The 12,143-nt window shown below is 42.7% G+C and overlaps 1 non-coding gene across 1 annotated transcript; it reads right to left on the minus strand.

Annotated features, from left to right (window-relative positions):
* Nucleotides 1–8,798: 8,798 nt before the first annotated feature.
* LOC114006277 (U6 spliceosomal RNA) lies at nucleotides 8,799–8,907 on the minus strand. Its single transcript, XR_003548022.1, has one exon. It is a non-coding gene; the product is annotated as a U6 spliceosomal RNA (small nuclear RNA).
* Between the last annotated feature and the right edge of the window lie 3,236 nt (nucleotides 8,908–12,143).

Below are 12,143 nucleotides of genomic sequence, written 5' to 3' on the forward strand. Positions count from 1 at the left end.
TCTCCTTATCACCATTGTGACCACTCTATTCTAAACTGATATTTTACTCTCACTTATTATTTTCCAAAAACACTCCCATCTCCTTAGACTGCCAAGAATGGTCCTATTTCAAAACCTTTGCCTTTTTTTTTTTTTTTTTTTTTTTTACAAAGAGAGAGAGAGAGATTTCTGCTGTAAGGTACTTGTGCTTGCCAGAGAGACAGAAAGCAAAAAATCACCCCCCAGGGCGATGGCCACACCACAATCCCTTCTTCTCCATTCTCCTCTCTTGTGCATGCTCACACATGTGCCCAGCATGAGTTTTAAGCCACCAGGTCTGGGACTCAAACCTCAGTCGACTATGTGAGAGTTCAACAACGTAATAATTACACCATCAGCTGGTCCCACCTCTGCATTTTTATACATGGTATACTTATGGCTCATTCCTTCAGATCACTCCACAGAAACACTCCCCTGACTGCAATACACCTCATTCCATCACTATCATCTTATCTTTCTTCATTTTTGCCTATTACTTACACCATCCAACATGTTATATTTGCTAATGTTTATGATCTCTCTTCTCACATTAGAATGTAAGCTCATAAAGACGGGGACTTGGGAGCCAGCAGGTGGCATGTTGGCTAAGGTACTGGATTCCCACATGGCCAACTGTGGTTCGAGTCTCGGACCCAGCAGCTTGGAAATCACAACAAATAAATAAATAAATATTATTTATTTTTTTCTTTTTTGGAGAGGTTTTTGCTATAGGGCGCGTGCGCTCGCCAGACAGACAGAGACAGAGAGACAGAAAGCGAGAAATCACCACCCAGTGAGGACGGCCACGCCGCAATCCCTTCTCCTCCATTCTCCTCTCGGGATCTTGGGCACACACGCGCACACGCACACATGCCTGGTGTGAGTTTTAAGCCACCGGGTCCGGGACTCAAACCATAATCGACTCCATGGGAGTCCAGCAATATAGCCATTACACTAACTGCTGGTCCCAATAAATATTATTTTAAAGACAGGGATTTTTGCCTGCTGTGTTCATTGTTGTATCCTCACTGCCTAGAGCAATCCCTGGCTCATGTGGGCACTCAGTAAATTCTGGCTGAGGCCCAGCCTCTGCAGTACAGGAGGGTGCATGCTGAACGGCGGCACTGGAAACCACGTGACCAACTGTGCATTCAGATCTTTGATCTGGTCAACCTGAAACATGCTGGGCACGAGCCTGTGCATCCTGATGAGCTGAAGGGATGGTGGGAGGGGATCACGTTGTGACCAGACCCTGGAGAGGGCATTTCTCTCTATGTCTCTCTCTTTTCCTGTCTCCCTTTCTCCAACTTTTTATTTCCTGTGTGCATGCTCTATCATTAATAAAATAAATGAAACTTTTAAATTCTGGTCAGCTATATACCAAATATCACTAATTTGCTCCTCCAGATCCACTCTCCCCATGAATCCCAGTGTGTGGACAACATCAATGGACTCCTTTGCCCTTTTGCTTCAGCCAGTGCAGAGCCCTAGGAAAGGCTTGGAAGAAGGGAAAAAAGGAAGTGAGGCCTGAGTATTTATTTCCCAGGCGCCTTCCTGCCAAATTGGGTGCAAGTGTTTGCATGCCCCAAATCCCAACAAAACAAAAACAGAGAGGAGATTGCAACGCGACTACACCATTGCGGGGGTGCTTTCTCGCTCTGCCTCTCCTTCTGTTTCTGGTGAACACATACACCTTCTGGCAATTAAAAAATATCTGTATGAGACTTCATTTCACACCATTTGGCAAACAAAAACTTAAGTACAGTAGTATTGGTAAGGATATAGCTAATGAGAATATTTGGTACAGCTACCTTGGAGAGCAATTTGACAATACCCCAGAAAGCTGAAGAGACATCTACTGGTACCCGCTAAACATTTACACTTGTACACAAGGAGTCATACACACAATGTACATCTTCACTGTACATCTTCGTTGCAACACAGGGAAGGAAATGTGGAAATCAGCTATCTTTCAGTGGGATAATGGATTACCATATAGCAGCTAAAATTAATGAATACATTTACATTTATCTATACGGGTAAATCTCAAAAATATAATGTGAAAAAAGCAGTTTGAAAAGAATACATAAAATGTGGTACTATTTATATTATTAAATAGGGGCCAGTATGTGGCGTGGTGGTTAAGGTGCTGGACTCCCACATGGCCAACCATGGTCCAAATCCCAGATCTGGAGGTGTGCTTTCTCACTTTCCTTCTCTCTCTGCCTCTCTCTGGTGAGTGCATGTGCCCTATAGCAAAATTTAAAATAATAAAAATAATAAATTGGGGCCAGCAGGTGGCATGGTGGTTAAGGCACTGGACATTCTCACACTGCTGACCGCGGTTCAAGCCCCAGGTCTAGTGGGTTGCTTTCTTATTTTCCCTCTCCCTATCTCTCTGTATCTCTCTCTGGTCAAATTAAAATAAATGAATGAATAAATAAAATTAAAACAAATAATTTTTTTTTTTTTTTTGGAGAGGTTTTTGCTATAGGGCACGTGCGCTCGCCAGACAGACAGAGAGAGACAGAGAGATAGAAAGTGAAAAATCACCCCCCAGGGGGGATGGCCACGCCGCAATCCCTTCTCCTCCATTCTCCTCTCAGGATCCTGGGCACGCATGCACACGCACCCGGCGTGAGTTTAAGCCACCGGGTCCAGGACTGGAACTGCGGTAGACTACGTGGGAGTCTAGCAACACAGTCATTACACTAACTGCTGGTCCCAAAACAAATAATTCTTTAAACAATAATAAATAAAAACAATTAAATTATACTTAAAATATATATAATCATTAAACAAAATAATAATACTATTATGTATAGCTTATGGTATATATAGTTCACAAATTTTATACATTATACAAATATTAAAAAATACAGAAATGGCACATACAACTTCAGTAATGTGCTTACATCTGTGTAAGAAGAAAGGGGAAAGGCTGGAGGGTAGGGCTGTGTTTTATCTGAAATTTAAAAGAATGTTTTCTCTTTATTCATGATAGAGCATGTGTGCACACATGAAAGAGAGAGAGAGAAAGAGAGAGAAGCCGTCCACAGGTTCTGATCATGCTGCAGTCCCCTTCCTCCAGTGCTCTAGTCCATCAGATCATGAGCACTTACGTGTGTGTCCAGCACGTTCCAGGCTGACAGGACTGGGACTGGACCTGCAGTTATGTGTGAACTGGCTTCTCTTGAGCAGGGCACTGTCACTGTGCTATATAGACAGCCCTAGCTGAAATACTTGGAAAATTATTTATTAATACTTTTACCTTATACTGGTTTATATTCACATTGAAGTATTTTTATAAAATTATTTAATTTTAAATTTTATTTATCACTATTATTTTTCAATTTGACCAGAGAAAGTGAGAAAGCAAGCCACCAGGTCCAGGACTTGAATCATGGTAGGCCATGTGGGAGTCCAGCGCCTTAAGCACTATGCCACCTGCCGGCCCCTCATTTAAATATTTTTTACACCTTTATTGAAATATAATTGATATAAAATAAACTACACATTTACTGTGTACAGCTTGAAAGGCTTTTACATATTTGTACACTCATGAAACCACCACCACAATCAAGATAGTGAACGTATCCATCACACCCATAAGTCTCTTCCTACCCTTTTGTAATCTGTTTTTCCCCAGCCCACCCCTCTCCCCTACTAGTCTCCAGAAATCCATTGGCTTTCTTTATAGTACTATAGATTGATCTTCTTTTTTTAGGGATTTATATAAATCAAGTGCTACAGTGTGTACTCTTCTTTATTTTGGTTTATTTATTTATTTATTTTAAATTTTGTTATAAGGTACAAAAACACACCAGGTGGTGCTGGCAGGTGGCATGGTGGTTAAAGTGCTGGACTCCCATGTGGCCGACCATGGTTTGAGTCCCGGACGTGGGGGCTTGCTTTCTCACTTTCTCTCTCTGTCTCTCTCTGGTCAAATCAAAATAAATGAATAGGGACCAGCAGTTAGCATAATGGCTATGTTGCTGGACTCTCATGTAGTTGACCACAGTTTGAGTCCCAGGCTCGGCAGCTTAAACTCTCGCCGAGCGCATGTGTGTGCATACCCAAGATCCCGAGAGGAGAATGGAGGAGAAGAGATTGCGGTGTGGCCATCCCCCCTAGGAGGTGATTTCTCGCTTTCTGTCTCTCTGTCTCTGTCTGTCTTTCTGGCAAGCGCATGCACCCTATAACAAAAACCTCTCAAAAAAAAAAAAAAAGACTAAATAAATAAAGTTAAAATAATAAAAATTATTTTTTAAAAAAAGAAAACAAACACAGCCAGTTCCATAGCCTAGTGGTTAAAACAACCAGATCCTAGGGCCAGCAGGTGGCATGGTAGTTAAGGCACTGGATTCCCAAGTGGGTAAGCGTGGTTTGAGTCCCAGACTCACCAGCTTGAAACTCACTCTGAGCACTTGTGCACTTGTGTGTGTGTGTGCGCTTAAAACCCTGAAAGGAGAATTGAGGAAAAGGGATTGTGGTACAACCATCCCCTCTGGAGGGTGATTTCTCTTTTTCTGTCTCTCTGTCTCTCTAATATGCACACGTACCCTAAGGCAAAAATCTTTTGAAAGTAGAACCATATCCTACATGGCAGACTATGGTTCAAATCCTGGCTCTGGTGACTTGAAAAACACACTGAACACAAGAGCATGTGTGCTGAAAATCCCAATAGCATGGGAACCAGCAGTTAGCGTCATGGCTATGTCACTGGACTCCCACGTAGTCAACCGCGGTTCGCGTCCCAGACCCGGTGGCTTAAAACTCACGCTGGGCGCGTGTGCGTGTGTGCCCAAGATCCCGAGAGGAGAATGGAGGAGAAGGGACTGCGGCGTGACCATCCCCCCTGGGGGGTGATTTCTCGCTTTCTGTCTCTATGTCTCTCTCTGTCTGTCTGGTGAGCGCATGCGCCCTATAGTGAAAAACCTCTCCAAAAAAAAAAAAAAATCCCAATAGCATGGAGAAGTAGAGGAAAAGGAATTGTGTTATTTCCACAGCCCATTGGGGGGGTGCTCTCTCTCTCTCTCTCTCTGGCATTACATGCACTTTCTAGCAATAACAAAAGAAAAACAATCTAATTTTTAAAATGGGCCAGCTGGTGCTATGGTGGTTAGACATTGGATCCCACATATCTGACTGAGAAGTTCGAGTCCTGGACCCAGTATCTTGGAAAACATGCCAGGCATGTGTGCATGCATGCCCAAGATCCTGAGAGAGGAATGAAGGAGAAGGGATTGCGTGTGGCCATCCCCCTTGAGGAGGTGATTTATCACTTTCTCTGTCTCTCTTTCTTGGTTTCTCTGGCAAGTACAGGTACCCTATAGCAAAAATTTCAAAAAATGTTTCATTAAAGGGCTGGCAGGTGGCATGGTGGTTGAGGAGGCTGGACTCTCACATGGCCAACTGCAGTTTGAGTCCTGGACCTGCCGGCTTGCTTTCTCACTTTCCATCTCTCTTTCTCACTCTGTCCCTCTCTGGTCAAATTTAAATAAATAAATAAATAAATGAAGTCAAATAAAATAATTTTTTTAAGAAGTTCAATTAGGGACCAGCAGGTGGCATGGTGGTTAACGAGCTGTACACTCCCACATGGCCGACCACGGTTTGAGTCCTGGACCTGGTAGCTTGCTTTCTCACTTTCCCTCTCTCTTTGTGTTTCTCTCTATAAATGAATGAATGAATAAAATAAAATAAAATTATTGAAAAAAAAAGTTCAATTAAAGAAAATTGGCAGGACCAGCAGTTAGCATAATGACTATGTAGCTGGACTCCCATGTAGTCACCCGTGGTTCGAGTCCTGGACCCAGTGGCTTAAACTCATACTGGGTGCGTGTGTGTACGTGCCCAAGATCCTGAGAGGAGAATGGAGGAGAAGGGATTGCAGCGTGGCCATCCCCCTTGGAGGGGGTGATTTCTTGCTTTCTATCTCTCTGTCTCTCTCTGTCTTTCCGGTGAGTGCACGCACCCTATAGCAAAAACCTCTCAAAAAAAAAAAAAAAAAAGGAAAAGAAAAAAGAAAAGAAAAAAAAAAGAAAATTGGCAAAAGATTCAAACAGGCCGTTACCCAAATAAAAAATATAAATGATAAGTACATAAAAAGATGCTGAACATCATTTTCTCTGTGGAAATGCGAATTAGAAACACAAGCAATACCTCCACACACAGACTAGAATGGAGAAAATTAAAAATACAAACAGTAAAAAGTGCTGAGGAAGATGAACAACTGGAACTCTCATATACCACTGGTGGGGTTGCAAAATGATATACCTGCTTAGGAAAACAGTTTGGCAACTTCTTAGGAAGTTACACCTACACTTACCACATAACCCAGATATCCCACCCAAGAGAGATAAAGACATATACCCACACAAAGACCCATACACAAATGTACATAGCAGCTTTATTGTAACAGATGCAAACTGGAAACCCCCTAAGTGTATATCAACTGGTGAACAGATAAATAAATTATAGGACGTCATACAATGAAATACTACCCAGCAACACAATGGAACAATGCATGCAAGAACATGGCTGGATCTCAAAGCGTTATGCAAAGTGAAAGAAGCCATACAAAAAAAGCCTACATACTATGTGATGCCATTTGACAATATTCTTGAAAAGACAAAACGTTAAGGACAGGAATCTCAGAAACGTGGTTTTCTAGGGGCTCTGGTGATAGTGGTAGGGATTGATTACAAAGGGGTTTAAGAGGAGCGGACACCAGGACTCCAAGATGGCGTCAGTCGTACCAGTGAAGGGAAAGAAACTCATGAATGTCAAACTTGGGGAGCTGCCAAGCTGGATACTGATGCAGGATTTTACCCCTAAAGGCATTGCCGGAGCATTTCAGGGAGGTTACTATCGGTGTTACAACAAGTAGGTCATGGTGAAGAAGGGGGTTGCTGCTGGGGTTTCTATGGTGCTGGCTGCTTATGCGCTCTTCAGCTACTGCCTTTCCAATAAGGAACTCAAACACGAGCAGCGACGGAAATACCACTGCAGAGGGCCAGCATGGAGGCCATACACTGAACCAGACCTTCATCTCCTTGGCTTGGCACCCCTCCAAAGGATCTTGTTGAGTACTTTCATATCCCAGTCGAGAATTCACATCCAATAAAAGATGACTGGTATGTGTTTAAAAAAGAAAAAAAAAAGGGGGTTTAAGAGAACTTCTTGGGGTGAAAGAAATATACTATATCTCTGTGAAACTCAAAAAGTTGTACACTTAAAAATGGTGAATTTTACTCTATATAAATTATTCCTTAATAAACCTGAATTTAAAAGAACCACCAGTGGTAATGAATATGGTTTTAAAATATGTCCACGAATTCTGTAACACTCTTCGCTTCAAAAAGTGAAGCCTAGGGGCCATCAAGTGGTGTAGTGATTAAGGCACTGAACTCCCACGTGGGCAGCCGTGGTTTGGATCCTGGACCTGATGGCTTGAAAATCATGCTGGGCACATGTGTGTGGATGCCCACAATCGTAGGTGAATGGAGAACGGATTGAGGCATGGTCATCCTCCCGGGGGGGCGGGGGGGAGGTTGATTTTTCACCTTCTCTCTCACCGTCTCTCTCCAGTGAGTGCATGTGCCTTATGGCAAAAACCTTAAGAAAATAAAATCAGGTGAAGCCTAACTCCATTTGACTTGAGTGTGGGCTGGCTTATCTAATGATACATTTCTTCCATTTCCCCCCTGATTGTCAGAGTGCACGTGCTCATCAGAGAGAGAGAAGAGAAGAAAGAGAAAGCACCCAATGGGGTGTGGTCACATTGCAATTCCTTCTCCATTTCTCCATCTCATCAGGATTTTGGACACTCACACATGTGCACCCAGCATGTTTTTCAAGCTGCTAGGACAGGATTCAGACTGCCATTGGCTGTGTGGAATCTGGCTCCTTTATCCAACAGGCCAGGGGGGTCAGCCCAGTGACATATTTCTACTATATATATATATATATAACTTACCAGAGAAAGACAGAGAGAGAGAGTAAGAAAGCAAACCACTAGGTCTGGTACTTGAACCATGGTTGGCCATGTGGGTGTCTAGTGCCCCAAACACCATGCCACCTGCTGGCCCCTAATTTCTTCTTTTTTAAAAAAATTTTTGCCAGAGGTCTAAGCATTTGCCAGAGACAGGGGAGGAGGGAGAGGAAGAAAAGTTCCCCTGACTGGGGGCATGGTCATGTGGCTCTCTCCTTTTCTCCATCCTGTTGGGATTTTGTGCATGCATGCACAGTGTGTTTTTCAAGCTATCGTGGCTGAAATTCTAACTGCACAGTTGGCCATGTGGGTTCTGGCTCCCTTAACCACTAGGCCATGGGGACCAATGATATTTTTAAATAATTTCTTATTTACATTTAATTGTTGTGCATCTTGGTGAGGTACAATATAATTTTTTCAAAGCATGAATGCAATATGGGATCATCAGATCAAGGATATTACCATATACATCATCTTCGACAATGAACATTACATTGTATTATGCACCTTCAATATTTCTTCTACTAGTTTTTGTTTTTTCAAGATATGTATGTAAGATTGGCAACACTTTTTTTTAACTCTGTTGTGTATATCATTCCATACCATATCCTATTTAAAAATATGGAAGGGTGTAGTGGTTATGGTGATGGACTCTCACATGGCCAACCGTGGTTCAAGTCCTAGACCTGGTGGCTTGCTTTCTCACTCTCTCTCTATCTCTCTCTGGTAAGCACATGTGCCCTATAGCAAAGTTACAAAAAAAAATAATGAAATAAATCATTTAACAAATATGGAACTCTTCACAGAGTTGTGTATTGTCTGTGTGCAGAGGCCATGCTAACCTTCTCTATGTCTGTTCCAATTTTTAGGATATGTGCTGCCACAGCAAGCACCAGACATAGATTTCTAACAAACAGAATGTAGCAGAAGTGATAAATGTAACTTTTGAGACTAGGCCATAAAAGAAATTGTAGCTTTCTCCTTGTTCTTTCTTGGATCACTCACTGTGTAGGAAGTCAAGTGCCATACTGGGAAGACATTCACCTCACCTTATGGAAAGGCCCACATAGCAAGCAACTAAGGCCTCTTTTTCTTCTTTTTTTTTAAATAATTATTTAATTTTATTTATTTATTCATTTATTTTTTAATTTGACCAGAGCAAGACACAGAAAGAAAGAGAGAGAGGGAAAGTGAGAAAGCAAGCCACCAGGTCCAGGACTCAAACCATGGTCAGCCATGTGGGAGTGTCCAGCGCCCCAACCACCATGCCACCTGCTGATCCCGACCTCTTCTTTTGTTTAAATAATTATTTTATTTAACTTTATTTATTTTTACTCATTTATTTTAATTTGAGCAGAGAGGGACAGTGTGTGTGTCTGAGTGTGTGTGTGTGTGCGTGTGTGTGTATGAGAGAGAGAAAGAGCAAGAAAGAGTGAAAGTGAGAAAGCGAGTGTCAGGTCCGGGACTCAAACTGTGGTTGGCCATGGTGGAGCCCAGCGACCCGAAACACCTCGCCACCTCCCGGCCCCAAGACCTCTTCTAAACAACCATGCAAGTGAGACATCTTGGAACTGGATTCTTGAGCCCATCTACTTGAGTCAGATGGGGCTGCACCTCTAGCCAACATCTTGTTTGCAAAATCCTGACAAATCTTGAGCCAAAATGAACTAGCTAAGCCACTCCTAAATTCCTGACCCACAGAAACTGAGATAATAAATATTTGTTGTTTCAAGTCACTAAGGTTCAGGTAATCTGTTACATAGTTATAGATAATATAATTATACATAGGCATATATAGAGGTATTGTGAAGACTTCAGATCTGATTCTAAGTCTAGTGAGAAGCCATTGGTGGTTTTCTAATTACCAGAGGGCACGTGAGCTCATCAGAGAGAGATATACAGAAATAAAGGAGAGAAAAAGCACTCCCAATGAGGTACAGTCATTTTACAATGCCCTCTTTTAAGAGAGAGATCTTTTGCTATAGGGCATGTGCACTCTTCAGAGAGACAGAGAGACAGAAAGCAAGAAATCACACCCCCTCCCAGCCCCAAGGCTGGGATTGGCCATGCTGCAATTCTTTTCCTCCATTCTCCTCTTGGGACTTCGGGCACGCGTACACATGTGCCCAGTGTGATCTTTAAGCCATCAAGTCTAGTACTCGAACTGCCGTCGACTACATGGGAGTCCAGCAACAGAGCCATGGTGCCATCTGTTGGTTCCCCACAATCCCTTTTCCTCCTTCTTCTATCCTATCAGGATTCTGGGCGTTCGTGCACAGGTACCCAGGAGGGTTTTCAAGCCTCCAAGGTTGGGACTAAGACTCAAAATGTGTAGTTAAACTATGAAATCCAGCTCCCTTAACTGCTACTCTACAGGGCTGGCACCACTTTTTTTTTTTTTTTTAAGTTTTACCTTAATTTTTATTAATGATGGAGCAGGTGTGCACACATGAGAGAAAGAGAAAATCTTCCACAGGATCTGGTTATACCAAGATTCCTTTCCTCTAGTCCTACTGCCCATTGCATCTTGGGCACAGTGCAGAAGCCTCGCATGTTTCAGGCTGACCAGCCCAGGGATTGGAACTGAGGTTGTCATATAGAATCCAGTTTTTCTTGAGCAATGCAGTGGAGCCAGGCTGGCTTTTTTTTTTTTTTTTTTTTCTTTCTTTCTTTCTTTGAATTTGACCAGAGAATGGGGGTTGGGGGAGAAACAGACAGACAGACAGAATGCGAGAAAGCAAGTAGCCAGGTCCGGGACTCAAACCATGGTCAGCTATGTGGGAGTCTAGTGTCCTTAACCACCACGCCACCTGCCGGCCCCTTGTTGTTTTTTAAAAAGAATTATTTATTTAATTTTATTATTATTATTTCTAAATTTGCAAAAGGACACATACACTGACCAGAGAGAGAGAGAGAGAAAGAGGGAAAATGAGAAAGCAAGCTGCCAGGTCTGGGATTCGAACAATAGTTGACTATGTGGGAGTCCAGTGCCTTAACCACCATGCCATTTGCTGGCTCCTGTTTTTGCTTTATTTTTAAGTTTCTTTCTTTCATGTGTATGAGAGAGAGAGAAAGGGAGAGATAGGAACCTTAAGAAGAAAAAAGATTTATTTAATTTCATTTATCATTATTTTTTAATTTGACTAGAGAGAAAGGAAAAGTGAGAAAGCAAGTTGCCAGGTTCAGGACTCAAACTGCAATCAGCCATGTGGGGATCCAGTGCCTTTAACCACAATGCCACCTGTCATTGTGATAAGAACTTCTGATCGGGTCTTGCCACACTGCAGTCTTCCCAGTCTCTAGCCAGCCAGGATGTCAGGTGCACTCAGTGTGTTCAAGTCAACCTGGAATCTAACCTGGGCGTCCCATGTGGCTTCCGTGTGTGTTGGCACCTTATTGCCTATACCACTGTGGCTTGGCCCTTGGGCCCTTGGCCCTTGTGGTTTTATTCAGAAGAATAACATAATAACAACTTTGCTTTAAGTAGTTATTTTGGCATGGAATGAGCAAGAATAGATGCAGGGAAACTAGTTAGGACGCTATTACAGAAGTACAGGTGAGAGACAAGGTGGCTCAGAGTAGGGTGATGAGTGTGGAGAAGGACGTGTTGAGTAAAGGAAGAAGAATCAAGGATGAGCCTTGTGTTTTGTGTGACTAGATAGTTAAAGTGAGGATAACTGTAAAAGGAACCGGTTGGGAGAAGTGATGGAGGAAAGTGAGGCCTGAAAGAATGATAAGTATGTGTTTAAGAAACCACAAATAGGACAGTATGGCTGAAGTTAATGGGGTCTGGATGGGACAGCATGTTGAGAAGAGGCTGAAAACAGGTGTGAAAGAAAGGCCTTGTGTACCAGCATAAGGTGCCTGGACTTTAGCTGAAGTCTATTTAGCCACTGGAAGTCACTAAAAGATTTTAAGAAGGAAGGTGATTGTTCAAATTCACATTTTAGAAAGATAATTAATGGGCCAGACAGTGGAGTGGTGGTTGAAGTGGCTAGATCCCACACAGCCAACAGCTCAGTTCAAGGCCCGAACTGGGACTTGAAAAACATGCTCTGTGTGTGTGTGTGTGTGTGTGTGTGTGTGTGTCCCGAATCCTGAGAGAATATAGGACTGAAATATAGCCATC

The sequence above is a fragment of the Tupaia chinensis genome, unplaced genomic scaffold (assembly GCF_000334495.1).
Source record: "Tupaia chinensis unplaced genomic scaffold, TupChi_1.0 Scaffold146740_1, whole genome shotgun sequence".
NCBI classification, from domain to species: Eukaryota; Metazoa; Chordata; class Mammalia; order Scandentia; family Tupaiidae; genus Tupaia; species Tupaia belangeri.